We start from the raw sequence: 16998 nt of genomic DNA on the forward strand, positions 1-16998 counted from the left end.
TCAATGAATGGACATCTGAAAATATAAAGAAAGTGATTTTCAATATTTGTGAATTCAACAAGTAGATGTAGAAGAAACTGCAAAGGGACACAATGCGCATGCTGGGTGACACTGTAAGGATGGACGTGGGAAGAAGTAGAGTGTGCACTCACCTGGTGAGGTTACGTAGTGGGACAGCTCCCATATAAGCCTTTAGAAAAGTCGGCTGCTGCAGTGCTGTCTGCAGAAAAAAGGAAACATCACCTGCTGGCAGGATAACATTAATACACTTGTTTTTGAAGCAAATACTTTCTTCTCAGCAGGGCTGCTAGTTCTAGCTGTCATCCTCTTCCATTCATTTTAACACCTGCAAATGTGGACATCTTGGACAAATAATTCTCAAGAGATGGGGAGATAGAGGTCTGATTTAAAACAATGGGTGAGGTCACAGTATCTGTAGAATTTGGCCATGGCATATAATCACATTGCTTCTTTTCTTTACCACCAGTGTGCCCAATGGGGTAGTATAATGGAAGGGGAAAAATAGTACACATGTCGCCGCTTATTAAGAAAACTAATATATGTTCCTGATAATGAAATCATGTAAATTTCCAATGCTCACATGCACATTCCTAGATTGAATTAAATAATACACTTTTCAAAATTAACAAGGACAAGGAAAAAGAAACAATCAAACTTCCCAAATAGCAGCAAAATATACAAAAATAATCTTTATTCAAAAGATCAGTTAACAAAAGAATGAAGAAGGAGCAAAATGCCCACATACAAATAATGGGAGCACGTCTGTTAGGCATGTGGGTTCTGCGTCTGCTCTGCAGGAATCCAGAGCCTCACATTCTGCGGTCTCCTGCTGTCTATCTACTGCAGAGAAGATTAATTTGCAGCAGACCGCTCCTGAGACTAAGTCCCTCTGTGCTAAGTCCCTCTGTGCTCCTACTGGGCATGCTCATGAGACGATCTCCCATTGGAGATCGGGAGTCATGTACCCAGGTCCAGGTCCAGATCTCTTTGGTCCATCTCGGAGATCTGGAAGGTCCCGCACGGCTATAAAAGGCGCGCTTGACCGTTCGGCCATGCGCTAGTATAGACTGTACTTGCTATGTGTGAATGGTGACGGATGTATGATTCTGGTGACTGACTTATTAAGAAACCCCTTCCCTCTGATATTACACATGTGGATTGGGAATTAGTTTCGCAGTCAGCACCAGTCAATGGCAAGCCTTAGGCCACTGTGCACACTGCACCTCTATGCTAGTGTCCGACATAGCGCCTGCTTGTAGCTGTGTCGTCAAGCGGCAGTGTCCTATGCCGCGCTGCAGTTGCAGCCCTTTTTGGCGCTCGCAGTAGCGACGCCGCACACACGGTAGGTCTAGACAGATGCAGCTCCTCTGTCTTAGGTCCTGCTCCTGTGACCTGATACCGTGTGTGCATCTACCTGAGGCCTGTGATACTAACAGGCTCAGTGTTTTTGTATGCTTATGTTGCGGCGCCTCTGTGTGTGAACAGCGCCCGCTTTGCACACTTCGGGTGGTCTAATCTGTGCGCATTATACCGCCATATTGCTTGTCTGTCATTACCTAGCAGTGGTGTAACATCTACTGCACGGTGGACCCCGAACAGCAAACGCACTTTATTTATTTTTATTTAGCGCGTTGCGCCGTTCCTAACAACATCTTGTACAGGAATCAAATAAAACGTTCAATGCATTTCAGTATAGGTAGTACATCTTAATATATGCACCATAGTCTACCTGTTCAGTTTAATTGAAACATCCCATCTGGCCTACATAATTATATATACCACATAATCAATATTTCATTAGCGATTCATCTCTATTAAATAAGTCCCATGTGGTGTGTGTGATTGTTAGCAAATTTTGCCACTGTATTATGTTAGAGACATGCATATATCATCCATGAGTTATTTATGATACCTTTCAAAATTTCTTTAGATTTAATGTCTTTTTCATTAAATTTCATTAGCACAGGTGAATAAAATCCAGCACCTAGATATACTGTCTACCTTAACAAACGTCTCTAAAAGAATGGGTCATCATTCAGTGCATTTGAGCGTGGTACTTTGACAGGAGTCACTATTGCAGTAAGTCAGTTCATGAAATTTCTTCCTCCTAACTATTCCACAATCAACTGTGAGACTGTGTGCACACATTGCGATTTTTAAGCATTTTTGCCACGATTTTCGCCGCAAAAACGCTTAAAAAACACATACAGAAAGCACTCCATGCATTCCCTATGGCATTCCACACATGCTGTGCTAAAGCTGCGATTTTTTTCCGCGGCGGAATTGCATCGCAGAAAAAAACGCAGCATGCTCATTCTTTTTGCGGAAAGAATTGCCACGATTCCGCACCCATAGGAATGCATGAGATCTGCTTACTTCCCACATGTGGCTATGCCCACCATGCACAAAGTGAGCGGCTTATGTGCGGCTGGTACCCACAGTGTGGCGGAGAGGAGACTGTCCTCCAGGCCCTGGGTACCATATCCCTGTAAAAAAAAAGAATAAAAAATAAAAAAAAATTGGGTTATATTCATCTTCCGGCGTCCAGCGCATCCTTCCCAGGCCTCAGCGATGCTCCTGTTCCAGTAATGCCTTGCGGCAAGGACCTGTGATGACGTACAATCTCGCGAGACCGCTACAGTATCGCAAGACTTTACGTCATCAAAGGTCTCACAAGGCATTACTGGGAACGGGAGCATCACTGAGGCCTGGGAAGGCTGCGCGTTGGAAGGTGAGAATATCACGATTTTTTTTTTTTTTTTTTTATATTCTATCTTTTACTATTGATGCCGCATAGGCGGTCTCAATAGTAAAAAGTTGGTCACACTCGTCAAACAGTATGTTTGACAAGTGTGACCAACCTGTCAATCACATGCCAAGCGATGCTTCAGATCACTTGGAAAGTGCTTGAATTTCGCACGCGAAAATCTTGGGAAAAACGCTGAAAAAGATGCAAAAAAGACAGCACGTTTTTCCTGGGAAGAAGTTTGTTTTTTTCTGCATACATGGGCACATAGCCTAAGTGGTATCGCTGAATAGCGTAAATATTTAAAAACCTCAGTTAGTCTGCCACAAAGTGGCAGACCAAGTACAGTTACAGACCAGGGTCATCAAGTTCTGAGGAGCATTGTGCATAAAGGTCACCAAAGCTCTGGTGACTCAATAACTCCAGAGATCCAAACCTCCTCTATTATTGACATGACAGCAACATTTTTTCTTCTTGGCCTAGATTTCCATGGTGAAGCAGCTTCATGAAAGCATCACATCACGAAGCATAATTCCAAATGTCAGCTAGAGTAATGTAAAACATGCCGACATTGGACTCTAGTTTGGAGGGTAGGAAAACATTTCCTGCCTGACTGCATTGTGCCAACTGTAGAGGTGGTATATGCCAGTGGTCCCCAACCTTTTTTGCACCAGGGACAGGCTTCAAGCAAGACCATTCTTCCATGGCCTGGCAGGGCGGGGATGGAGGTGTGGCAGGGGCAGGGCTTTGGTCATAAGGGGATGGGGCTATGGACGGGGTTGTAGTTTAGTAGTGCATACTTATTGCTTAATAATAACATTTATAATGTGAATGTGACTCAACTCACCATAGGTTTTGAATGAGTGGGAGCACCGGGCTTGTTTCCCTGTATCAGTGGGAACACTGGGCTTGTTTTCCTGCAACAAGACAGTCCCATCTAGGGGAGATGGGAGACAGCGACACCCTTGTATGCATGGCCCCGATCCCACCCTTGTATACATGGCTGGGCTCCCCTGTCCTCCCCATCATACTTACCTTCACACAGTCGCTGAACTTCCCTGCATCTCTATCCTGGCGCATCAGCTTCTTCCTGTGCAGAGCGTTCACATAGTACCGCTCATGAAGGTCATGAATTTGGACGCCACGCCTATGGGAGTGGAGTCGCGTCCATATTCATGACCTTAAAGAGCAGTTTCTGATTTGCACATGTTGTTAGGATGGTGGAATGCACCAAATAAGAAATTATAATAAGGTGCGTTCTCAACCCGGGGTCCACCGTGCAGTGTTGGAGAAACTACAGCTAGCACAATGGCAGAGCAAGGCTATGAGAAAACACGTTAAGCACACTGAGTTAAATGTCACTCAGTGTGCACAGAGCGCAAAGTAACAAGCTCTGTTACACCACAGAGTGGTACAATGAAGTAACGCAAAAAGGACTATACCCTGTTAGACTGTACAGGTGTATAGGAAAATAATAATTGGGGTCCCTATAACTTAACTCCCCAGGGAAGACTAAGCTGGTGCTTGACCCTGCTCTGACACAGGATGTGCTTTAGCATGCGTGCCTGAGGACGCCTGGTGCAGGTGCTAAGTTCAAGCAGGAGTTCCCACACTACAATGCCTGTCTAGACCAACAATTGCAGTGCTATTAGCGGCACACAGGGTGGTAAAGCAGCCACCAACACACCAAACACACAATACTAGCCCACAGGTAGAGGACCTTTTATACATACAGCTGAAGTCCAGACAGACAGGACCTTGCCTGTGGACCAATCAGAAGCTGCCACATAACCAGAGTAGGTGATGTCCAAGCACCAATGAGAAGGCGCCACATCCCAGACATGCTCAGTAGGATGAAATCTGGCCTTAGGCTCCAGAGCACAGCACTGCATGTGTAAAGAATTAGTCACCATAGGCTTAGCTGGCAAGCCAGTAGCAACTACACGTGCAGCATGAGCCTGGGCAAGGCGCTGGGACGAAGTCTGTGCTGAGGAGTCATTCCAGCAGCTGAGCCTGAATGGGATATCACAGCACCAGACAAGGCTTGAAATCAATCCTGTGCAGCGGGAGTATCCCAGCGCCTAACACATGTACTGTTAATTTATGCATTAAAAATTAAAGCAACGGTTACTCTTCAAGTATCGATATTAAATATATGTTTCTACATCATATCCATGTTTCTTTAAAAGTTTTATTTATGTGACGAAATCCTGTTTTGAGTCACTGCTCAAGGACAATAACAGAGAAATTCCAAGCAGGTGGGAGATTGCTGATTAGAGTAGCTTACAATCTGAGGGCGGTGTAATACAGGTATGTTTTATTTTGCTGGCTGTGGCACACTAGCACTTGTCTGCAACAATGTGCAGTCAAGCTTTTTCTAAAGATAACAGAGATTCCAGTGAATGGCACCAATTCATTTTATGATGAGCAACCCCTTGCATTCTTCTAGTCAATTTCAGGAAAAAAAAAAAAAAAGAAAGAGGAATGGCCTGGTATACAAAAGAATGTTTCTGGTGAAACGCTGCACAATAAATCAAAGTGTTTCTGTTACTACTTGAAGCTTGAAGAGACAAATTATATACTAGAAAATACATGATCAAACCAGTGAGTTACAGTGTCTGCACTTGGCTCCTATAGTGCTATGACACCAGAGCAAAGCAATAACAATCCCTGTCCCTAGGAGTTTGCTGTGTAATTTTGGCCTGCACTGAGACATAGAGCGATTTGGCAAGGTCACACAGCGCTCCTGCTGGTCTTAAACCAAAATGTCAGACTTCACCACAAAAGCCTTTAAACTGAGGAAAGTGATATTATCAGGCTACAATCATATTGTCTTGTAATTAGAACAGATTTCCAGCAATTTCTCATGCAGTCTGGAAGGAAAGTCCAACTATCTGACACTGTCAAAACACAGTCTGTGTTGTTAGGCTTAGTTCACATACTGCATATTTGGAGTGGATTTTACATGCAAATTTCAAAACTGAAATCGTCAATATTTCTGCATCTTATATATGTATATGCATTTTAACTTGCAGATATGGCTACGTTCCCACGATAAGTATTTGGAAAGCTTTTGATATTGCAGATTTTCTTCAGAATTTATGCACCTACTGGATACATTTGGTTACTTGCATTTTTTTCATTGTGTTTTATTATATAGATTTTTATAGCGTTTTTGACGCTGCGTTTTCTAATTCGTATGTCATACTTTAAGTAAAGCTACTTTGTGTTTGATCCTTCGTGGTATTTGGCCAGGTATTTCATAAACGTAATTAAAAATGCATTTGTGCTTTTTTACTAGCAGACTTTCCGCATATGATGCAATTCTATAGACAAAATGCACACATAAAACGCAGCATACTCGTGAGAGAGAAATTGACAATATGTGGATTTTAAACGCGGCACCACGGGTCAGTTTACACTGCGTGAAAAAATGGACAGCGGGCACAGGACTACTGTAAATCACACCCACTTTGTTAGAATAAACAAATAAATAAACTGTAAAATATGCAAAACTCACTACAGACTCATCATGGAAGCTTAACTTTAGGGAACCCACTAAAATATAATAGATAAAATCCATGCCACAATATGCTCTTCGGCAATAATGGTTTTGATTTTTAAAAACACAAAATAGCCAAATTGCACACATATTGAGAAAAGAAATGTGATATGCTGATGAGATTAAAATATATTTTCTAACAATCTAGCCTTACACCCTAACCACTTTTATAATTTGCTTTATTACACAATACCCAAAACTTTACCCCATCTATCTAGTACTGATATACGTTCATTTGCTGTATTTACTGTGGCATGTAGTTTGAGAGGAATCTGAAATGTAATGTCACAGGAGGCTGGATCTGCATTCACTCCCTGCAGCATTTGTCACCCCACTGAAACAGGACATCATCAGGAGGCAGTGCTGCATTTAGGCTAGATTCACACTTGCGGATGGAGGTGCTGCGGAGGGCTTCGTACGTCCTCAGTGAAGTTCCGCCCACCACCGCACCTCCTCTGGTCAGCTCCGCCTATGTCTGCATGCGTTCTGCATGTGGCCTGAGTACCTACAGTTGTGGCCAAAAGTATTGACACCCCTGCAATTCTGTCAGATAATACTCAGTTTCTTCCTGAAAATGATTGCAAACACAAATTCTTTGGGATTATTATCTTCATTTAATTTGTCTTAAGTGAAAAAACACAAAAAGAATTGTCCTATAGCCAAATTGGATATAATTCCACACCAAATATAAAAAAGAGGGTGGACAAAAGTATTGGCACTGTTCGAAAAATCATGTGATGCTTCTCTAATTTGTGTAATTAACAGCACCTGCTAACTTACCTGTGGCACCTAACAGGTGTTGGCAATAACTAAATCACACTTGCAGCCAGTTGACATGGATTAAAGTTGACTCAACCTCTGTCCTGTGTCCCTGTGTGTACCACATTGAGCATGGAGAAAAGAAAGAAGACCAAAGAACTGTCTGAGGACTTGAAAAACCAAATTGTGAGGAAGCATGAGCAATCTCAAGGCTACAAGTCCATCTCCAAAGACCAGAATGTTCCTGTGTCTACCGTGCACAGTGTCATCAAGAAGCTTAAAGCCCATGGCACTGTGGCTAACCACCCTAGATGTGGACGGAAAAGAAAAATTGACAAGAGATTTCAACACAAGATTGTGCGGATGTTGGATAAAGAACCTCGACTAACATCCAAACAAGTTCAAGCTGCCCTGCAGTCCGAGTGTACAACAGTGTCAACCCGTACAATCCGTCGGTGTCTGAATGAAAAGGGACTGTATGGTAGGAGACCAGGAAGACCCCACTTCTTACCCCGAGACATAAAAAAGGCAGGCTGGAGTTTGCCAAAACTTAGCTGAAAAAGCCTAAAACGTTTTGGAAGAATGTTCTCTGGTCAGATGAGACAAAAGTAGAGCTTTTTGGGCAAAGGCATCAACATAGAGTTTACAGGAGAAAAAAAGAGGCATTCAAAGAAAAAAACACGGTCCCTACAGTCAAACATGGCGGAGGTTCCCTGATGTTTTGGGGTTGCTTTGCTGCCTCTGGCACTGGACTGCTTGACCGTGTGCATGGCATTATGAAGTCTGAAGACTACCAACAAATTTGGCAGCATAATGTAGGGCTAAGTGTGAGAAAGCTGGGTCTCCCTCAGAGGTCATGGGTCTTCCAGTAGGACAATGACCCAAAACACACTTCAAAAAGCACTAGAAAATAGTTTGAGAGAAAGCACTGGAGACTTCTAAGGTGGCCAGCAATGAGTCCAGACCTGAATCCCATAGACCTCCTTGTGAGAGATCTAAAAATGGCAGTTTAGAGAAGGCACCCTTCTAATATCAGGGACCTGGAGCAGTTTGCCAAAGAACAATGGTCTAAAATTCCAGCAGAGCATTGTAAGAAACTCATTGATGGTTAGGCCTCTTTCACACTTCCGTTTTTTGTAGTCAGTTAAAATCCGCCAAAATGGCGGAAAGCGGATCCATTTGTAACTGATGCAAACGGATGCCACCGGACCGTTTTTTTTTATGGATCCGTTGAATGCATAATTTTAAAGGAACCGCAGTCCGGAGAGAGAGATACAGAGAGAGAGAGAGATGGCCATCCGTCAAGATCCGCTAGTAATGCAACTCAATGGGGAAAAAAACGGATCCACCAAAAAAAATGGCGGATCCGTTTTTTTAAAAAACTGGTGGATTTTGACTGATGGTCAAAAACGGAAGTGTGAAAGAGGCCTTACCGGAAGCGGTTGGTCACAGTTATTTTGGCTAAAGGTTGTGCAACCAAGTATTAGGCTGAGGGTTCCAATACTTTTGTCTGGCCCATTTTTGGAGTTTTGTGTGAGTTTTGTGTGAAATGATCAATGTTTTGCTTTTTGCTTCATTCTCTTTTGTGTTTTTTCATTTAAGACAAATTAAATGAAGATAATACCAAAGAATTTGTGTTTGCAATCATTTTCAGGAAGAAACTGAGTATTATCTGACAGAATTGCAGGGGTGTCAATACTTTTGGCCACAACTGTGTGTATATATATATATATATATATATAATCTATATATATAATCTTTATTTGTATAGTGCCAACATATTCCGCAGCGCTTTACAGTTTAACAGTTTCAAAGCACAAGTCATAAGTAACAACGTTAACAATACAGTATTTAAAATAAGACGACCCTGCTCGTGAGAGCTTACAATCTACAATGAGGTGGGGGAGATAGAGTACAGGTGTGTATTTACAATGATGTATTTACAATGACGGTCCAGCCATCTTGGGAAGGTGGGGGACAGAGATAGTGAATGGGGTACATACTCACACTTGCACATAAAATGACTGATTAGTGAACGTGATAGGCTGCACTGAATAGATGTGTTTTGAGAGAGCGCCTAAAACTGCAAAGTGTGGATAGTCCTAATTTCTTGTGGTAGAGCATTCCAGAGGATTGGCGCAGCGCAGGAAAAGTCTTGGCGTCGGGAGACAAAATTGCAGGGGTGTCAATACTTTTGGCCACAACAGTATATTTAACATGGGTGCGCAGGGCCATGCGGATGCCTCCGCATGCGTTGTTTAGACGGTGCAGCGACCTGCGCCGAACGCAACATGTTGCATATTGTTGCAGTTGTCACACTGCTTCTATCTCCAGCCACTGTAGCTTCTGTGAGAAAGCAGTGAGTGACACTTCTGCCCCACAGTGTTTAGCACTGCCCTCAAATCAATCAAACAGGTGGCGGCGCTGGTGTCACTCAATCCTTCTATCTCCACCCCCTGACTACATCTTCTTTCACAGAAACTACGGTGGCAGAGATAGAAGCAGAGTGCTGGCGCTGCACTCGCATCTCCCACAGTGTTCATCACCCAGGATCCAGGACGTCTTCAGTGGGGGCAGGGATGCAAGAAACTAGTGTTGTCTCCTAATGATGTCCTGTTCCAGGAGGGGCGTGAATGCCGCCCTGGCCTCCAATGATATCATATTTGAGAGTACATTAAAACTCAAAAGAAACGTCACAGGAAGTGCAGTAAAAAAAATGCAAATGGAGATAAGGTATGAATGTAGGGAGAAGTATAAGGTGTTGTGTAATAAAGGAAATTACAAAAGTGGTTAGTGTGTAAAGATAGATAATTAGAAAATACATTTTAGGTGCTGGAGCACCACTTTAAGTTAAAACTCACTTTGCTGGCACTGTAATTTGCTTCCAATTTCACGTGTGTAAAATCCCCTTCACATATGCAGTGCGTGAACTTTGGGTTTTTTTTTTACTTGTGTGACAATAAAATTTTGGGAGGGATTAAAAAAAAGTTTCACTTTTCTTCCCCTTAAACGGCACTAATGTTGTTCATGGCTGTGTCAGGCAAAGCAGCATATTTCCATGGATTCATCTGAACTGCAATAACAGGGACAGCCAATACCCAAGGTGGGAGCTGTTTCCAGAAAGAAAGAGAACTTGTCAGCAGGTGTTTAGACCCCAAAGCAACGTTCTCACAGTAAAGTACCTGCAATGATGATTAATTCTATACAATTATATTACAAATCCATGTCTCAATTATCTCGTGACATCATCAGGACAATGATGTGCATGCACCGCCCTGACCAAGGGAGCAGGCCACATAAAAGAGTGACTTGTCATTCACTAGCAGGAGGGTGATACTGGGAGGAGGAAGAGGCTGGAAAGCTAGAAGGGCAGAACCAGCCCCTGAACCTGCACGCTCATTTACATGAGAATTTGCTGATGGATTACAAAATGGAGACACAGATGTGTAATACAGAGGTATTGACGTAATTACTGTGATGATGCTACTCCTTTAATTGAAATATCCCTTTAAAGACATTTTCTAGGAATGTTCTTATTACGATGATATAAATACGCACTATACCACCTAAGCCATACCTAAACTATAACAGTAAGAGTCCTCATCATCAACAATCCATTATCATAAGACCTGACCATTCATGATTAGAGTTGAGCGATACCATCCGATACTTCAAAGTATCGTATCGGATGGTATCGGCCGATCTTTAAAAAAAGTATCGGTATCGCCGATTCCGATACCGGAAGTCCCATTCAAGTCTATGGGACTTCCGGTATCGGAATAAGAAAAACCCTTTCCTGCCCTTGTACAGCCTCTCTGGGGTCTGTACGGGCCTTTCGGGGGGCTGTGCCGGCCTGCCAGGGGGTCTGTGCAGGCTCCGGTGGTCTGTGCCGGCCTGCCGGTGGTCTGTGCAGGCTCCGGGGGGCTGTGCCGGCCTGCCGGGGGGCTGTGCCGGCCTGCCGGGGGGCTGTGCCGGCCTGCCAGGGGGTCTGTGCAGGCTCCGGTGGTCTGTGCCGGCCTGCCGGTGGTCTGTGCAGGCTCCGGGGGGCTGTGCCGGCCTGCCGGGGGGCTGTGCCGGCCTGCCGGGGGGCTGTGCCGGCCTGCCGGTGGTCTGTGCAGGCTCCGGGGGTCTGTGCAGGCATCGTCCGATGGGACTACAAGTCCCATCTGGCGATGCCTGCTACCATGACAGTGATTGACACATTAGCCAATGATGGGACAGTAGTAGTCCCATCATCCGGCTAATGTGTTAAATGTAAAAAAAAAAAAAAAAAAAAAAATTACATGCTACATTCATACTACATACTACATACATGCTACATTCATACTACATACTACATACATGCTACATTCATACTACATGCAACATACATACTACATATATACTACATGCATGCTACATATATACTACATGCATGCTACATACATACTACATGATACATACTACATATATACTACATGCATGCTACATACATACTACATATATACTACATGCATGCTACATACATACTACATGCTACATGCATGCTACATACATACTACATGCTACATGCATGCTACATACATACTACATACATGCTACATATATACTACATACATACTACATATATACTACATGCATGCTACATACATACTACATGCTACATGCATGCTACATACATACTACATACATGCTACATATATACTACATACATACTACATATATACTACATACATACCACATACATACTACATGCATGCTACATATATACTACATGCATGCTACATACATACTACATATATACTACATGCATGCTACATACATACTACATGCTACATGCATGCTACATACATACTACATGCTACATACATACCACATATATACTACATACATACAATACATTCATACAATACATACATAGACATACAGTACATATAACATAGAGTAACATACTTACCAATACTTGTCACATTGTTCCCCGAAGCCATTGTCGTCTACGGAATAAATATTAACATAACAAACCACAAAAATACTCACCCACGATCCGAAGCAGTCCACGAGTGTGTCCCACGACGATCTTGGGTAGAGAACTGCAGCATCAGCTGATGCTGCCGTTCTCTACGGGCTGCAGGAATCCAATGACGGAAGGTAGGTATCCTTCCGCACTGTATTCCTCCGCCACTTAAAAAAAAAAAAAGTCCCTAGTCTCACTTTATGCCATTGCTGTGTGGGAATTTCCCACACAGCAATGGCATAAAGTGAGACTAGGGACTTTTTTTTTTTTAAGTGGCGGAGGAATACAGTGCGGAAGGATACCTACCTTCCGTCATTGGATTCCTGCAGCCCGTAGAGAACGGCAGCATCATCTGATGCTGCCGTTCTCTACCCAAGATCGTCGTGGGACACACTCGTGGACTGCTTCGGATCGTGGGTGAGTATTTTTGTGGTTTGTTATGTTAATATTTATTCCGGAAAGACAATGGCTTCGGGGAACAATGTGACAAGTATTGGTAAGTATGTTACTCTATGTTATATGTACTGTATGTCTATGTATGTATTGTATGAATGTATTGTATGTATGTAGTATATATGTGGTATGTATGTAGCATGTAGTATGTATGTAGCATGCATGTAGCATGTAGTATGTATGTAGCATGCATGTAGTATATATGTAGTATGTATGTAGCATGCATGTAGTATATATGTAGCATGTATGTAGTATGTATGTGGTATGTATGTAGCATGTAGTATATATGTAGCATGCATGTAGTATATATGTAGTATGTATGTAGTATGTATGTAGCATGTATGTAGTATATATGTAGTATGTATGTAGTATATATGTAGCATGTATGTAGTATATATGTAGTATGTATGTAGTATATATGTAGCATGCATGTAGTATATATGTAGTATGTATGTAGTATATATGTAGCATGCATGTAGTATGTATGTAGTATGTATGTAGTATGTATGTAGCATGCAGTATGTATGTAGTATGTATGTAGTATATATGTAGTATGTATGTAGCATGCATGTAGTATGTATGTAGTATGTATGTAGTATGTATGTAGTATATATGTAGTATGTATGTAGCATGTAGTATGTATGTAGTATTTTTTTTTTTTTTTTTTTTTTTTTTAACATTTAACACATTAGCCGGATGATGGGACTACTACTGTCCCATCATTGGCTAATGTGTCAATCACTGTCATGGTAGCAGGCATCGCCCGATGGGACTTGTAGTCCCATCGGACGATGCTTGCACAGACCCCCGGACATCAGCACAGCCCCCCGGCAGGCCGGCACAGCCCCCCGGCAGGCCGGTACAGACCCCCACAGGGTGCACAGCCCCCCGGCAGGCCGGCACAGCCCCCCGGCAGGCCGGCAGAGACCCCGGGCAGTCCACACAGCCCCCCGGCAGGCCGGCACAGCCCCCCGGCAGGCCGGCAGAGACCCCCGGAAGGCCCGAAATGACGGCGCATCATGATGCGCACACACCGCGCATCATGATGACGTCAGGCCGTCAATCAACTGAACTTCCGATTCCGATGCCGAATTCCGATATTGAAAAAATATCGGAAGTCGGTATCGGAATTCCGATACAGCAAGTATCGGCCGATACCCGATACTTGCGGTATCGGAATGCTCAACACTATTCATGATCCTTTGCTCTGTACGTGCATTGTCTCATGGTGGGATGCGTGTACGGCCTGAGGGCTGGCGCAGTCATGCGATTATGGTGAGCTTATAGTCTAAACAGACTGTAAAGAACATCACACACAATATGGAAAGAGGTCAGTGTTTATTGAAGCTATCCCGCACAGTCTGTGACCCCACCATTTGACATTGCCTTTAATGGATAAAAACCTCTCCTCCCCCGAACCAATAAATCAGATATAAAATCTATATTTTAGAATCCGATCTTTCAGGTTCCCGTGCTGGGTTGTGAGGATGTACATAACATAACATGGCATATCTGACATTTCCACGGACTCGTTTGTATGTTTTACTTTTGTATTAAAACAGCAACATTTTCGCTTGGCTAGAAGCGCTGCTAATGGTGTGTAAACAGACAAGAGTCAATCAATCCCTATGGTAACACCGGGGCCATGTCAAGTGTTCCCCTAGAGATTATATAGAAAGAAAATGGACCACATAGCATTAACCATTTGTTAGCTAGTAGTATCTGACACATCGCTATTCTTATACAATACTTGATGGAAAAATCTCTCAACCACTCGTAATATTGTGCTCCGGTGTTTTATACTCTCGTAATATGGCTGCCATTGGGGCCTGAGCGCTCTCTACTCCAACCACTGATTTTACAAACAGAGAGTTAGGGCCCCGTCACACACAGCGAGATCGCTGATTTTGTGACGTATCAGCGATCTCTCCAGCGATATCGCTGTGTGTGATGGGGATCAGCGACCGCCCCCCCTGCCGGGTATCGCTGATCATGCAGGATCGTCCTGGGCCATTTTTTGATCGCTGGTCTCCCGCTGACCAGCAACGAGAGACCAGCGATCAGCGACGCTGGTTTCCAACGTAAGCATCTGGTTACTAAGAAGCCGCACGGCTCTTGATACCCGCTGTTTACATTGGATACCAGCGTGCACGCTGGTATCTAGGGTGAACAGTGGGTATCCAAGAGCTGTGCGGCTCTTAGATACCTGCTGTTTACCTTGGATACCAGCTTGCTCGCTGGTCCTGATCGCTGAAGGGGCTGTCTATGCGACAGCTCACCAGCTATCAGCCTAACTATGTCCCAGTGATCCCATCCATGTCGGATCGTTGGTGGGATCGCTGGGACATTGTTATGTGTAATGGGGCCTTTAAAGAGGTTGTCCACTACTTGGAAAGCCCCTTCTCACTCTGAATGTTTGCCCCCGATATAATATAAAAGTCCTATACTCACCTCCCGTGCCGGCGCCGTTCCAGCGCTGTTGACACTCGCGTTCCGAGGGCTCGTGTGAGGTTGTTATGTCACATGATCCCTGCGTCCAATCAGCACTGTCACTCTGCCGCCTAATCAAGAGGATGTGAGCAGCCAGCCGCGGCCCTGACTTCCTCTTGATAATTTGTACATCCGACGGCTGGAACAGTGACGCCAGTGCTGACTGATCACGTTCCATAACCTCATGTGAGCCCCAGGAATGCGAGTGCCGACACCGCTTGCATGGGAGGTGAGTACAAGTGTGTTTATTTTCACACAGGCTAATATTCAGAGTGAGAATGGGGTTGTACTAGTAATGGATAAGCCCTTTAATTAGGGGTTTCTGTTTTCAGAAAGCCTCTGTCACCTGTTGTAAAAATAAAAATGTGCTTTACTCACCCACAACAGGTCCAGTGCTGTCTCCATGCTGCTCCCAGTGCCCGTTACTGTCTGCAGCTCTGATGTCACATTGATAATGCTGAAGCCAATAAGTGAGGTCCGAGTAAGTAGACACTCAGAACCTGATTGGCTGCAGCACAGTCAACGTGACGTCAGAACTGTAAACAATAACAGGCAATGGGAGCAGCAGCGGAGAGCCAACGCTGGACCAGGGGAGGGTGAGTAAAGATAAGTTTATTTTTTTAAAGCAATCCGAAAGTAGACAATCCCTTTAACGGTCAGATTTAGTAGGAGGACAGGAAAATCTGAAGTTCATATGGGCTAAGTGTTCTTCCCTAGAAGGATTGTATTAGGGAAGAATAGCTCTCTATACGCTCAGTCTGACGGAGCCTGTATTTTGGGGCACAGTACCAGAAATGTAGGTGTATTAACCCTTCAAGTCATCATTTAAAAGGGCATTCCACTTTCACCTTTTGTACAAATTAGTTGGGGCTAAGTTAGAAATAATATAGTCGGCTGGTATCACCCACTCCGGATTCAGCTATGCATTTTTTCTGCTGCTCTAGTGTTTGTGTAGAGGTAAACAGCGCTGCAGCCAATCACTGGACTTGGTGTTAGGCCACGTTCACACTATCAGTACAGTATTTGGTCAGTATTTTACCTCAGTATTTGGTCAGAATTTTACCTCAGTATTTGTAAGCCAAAACCAGGAGAGAAACAATCAGAGGGAAAGTATAAAGCCGGGATCACACATGTGAGAAACATGGCCGAGTCTCGCATGTTAATACCCGGCACTGCCGCCGGCACTCAGGAGCAGAGCATGCGGCTGCATAACAATACATGGAGCCGCACGCTCCGCTCCTGAGTGCCGGTGGCAGTGCCGGGTATTAACATGCGAGACTCGGCCATGTTTCTCACATGTGTGATCCCGGCCTAATAGAAACACGTCACCACTTCTGTGTTTATCACCCACTCCTTGTTTTGGCTTATAGATATGGGTCGCCTCCCCGGGCTGTGGGGTACTCGGTACCGGGCCGGTGTCCGGGGGATGCGTCGTGGCAGCGGTGACCCGGTCCGTGGCCCTGGGCGCCCCAAATCAAGGGTGGTTTGTAGTAGTTAATGGAATAGTTTGTGACGCCACCTGTGGTGTTCGGCAAGGGAGGTGTTAAGCCGACGCTGCATGCAGATCCGCTGGGACTGATGTTGTGGTGCAGCAAAGATGGTGTAGCTCCCCACAGGTGGAGCTGTAGTCCCAGGGCAGTGTAGGTGCTATGGATGAGGAGAGGCGCAGGATGGTATGGATGCTGGTACCCAGCTGTAGCGGTGCTGAAGGTGTTAGCGCACAAATGAATGGAGGACACCAGAGCTGCAGTTTCAAAGCTTTACTCACAGTTCGTGGTACACACTGGTGCTTGCCTCCATGCCGTGTCCTCCGGGGTAAAGACTCAACCAACCTTCCGGGCAAGTCGGGGTTCTCCTCTCCAACACTCTGCCAACATGTACCTTCCTGAATGACTCCGCCAATGCGCCTTTTGGTGTGAAGCACTCCAGTAACCCTGGAATGCCTCCTAAGAGATGTTCCTAGAACTCTACTTG

Source organism: Dendrobates tinctorius, unplaced genomic scaffold (assembly GCF_039654945.1).
Source record: "Dendrobates tinctorius isolate UK_male_01 unplaced genomic scaffold, ASM3965494v1 ptg000174l, whole genome shotgun sequence".
Lineage (NCBI taxonomy): Eukaryota > Metazoa > Chordata > Amphibia > Anura > Dendrobatidae > Dendrobates > Dendrobates tinctorius.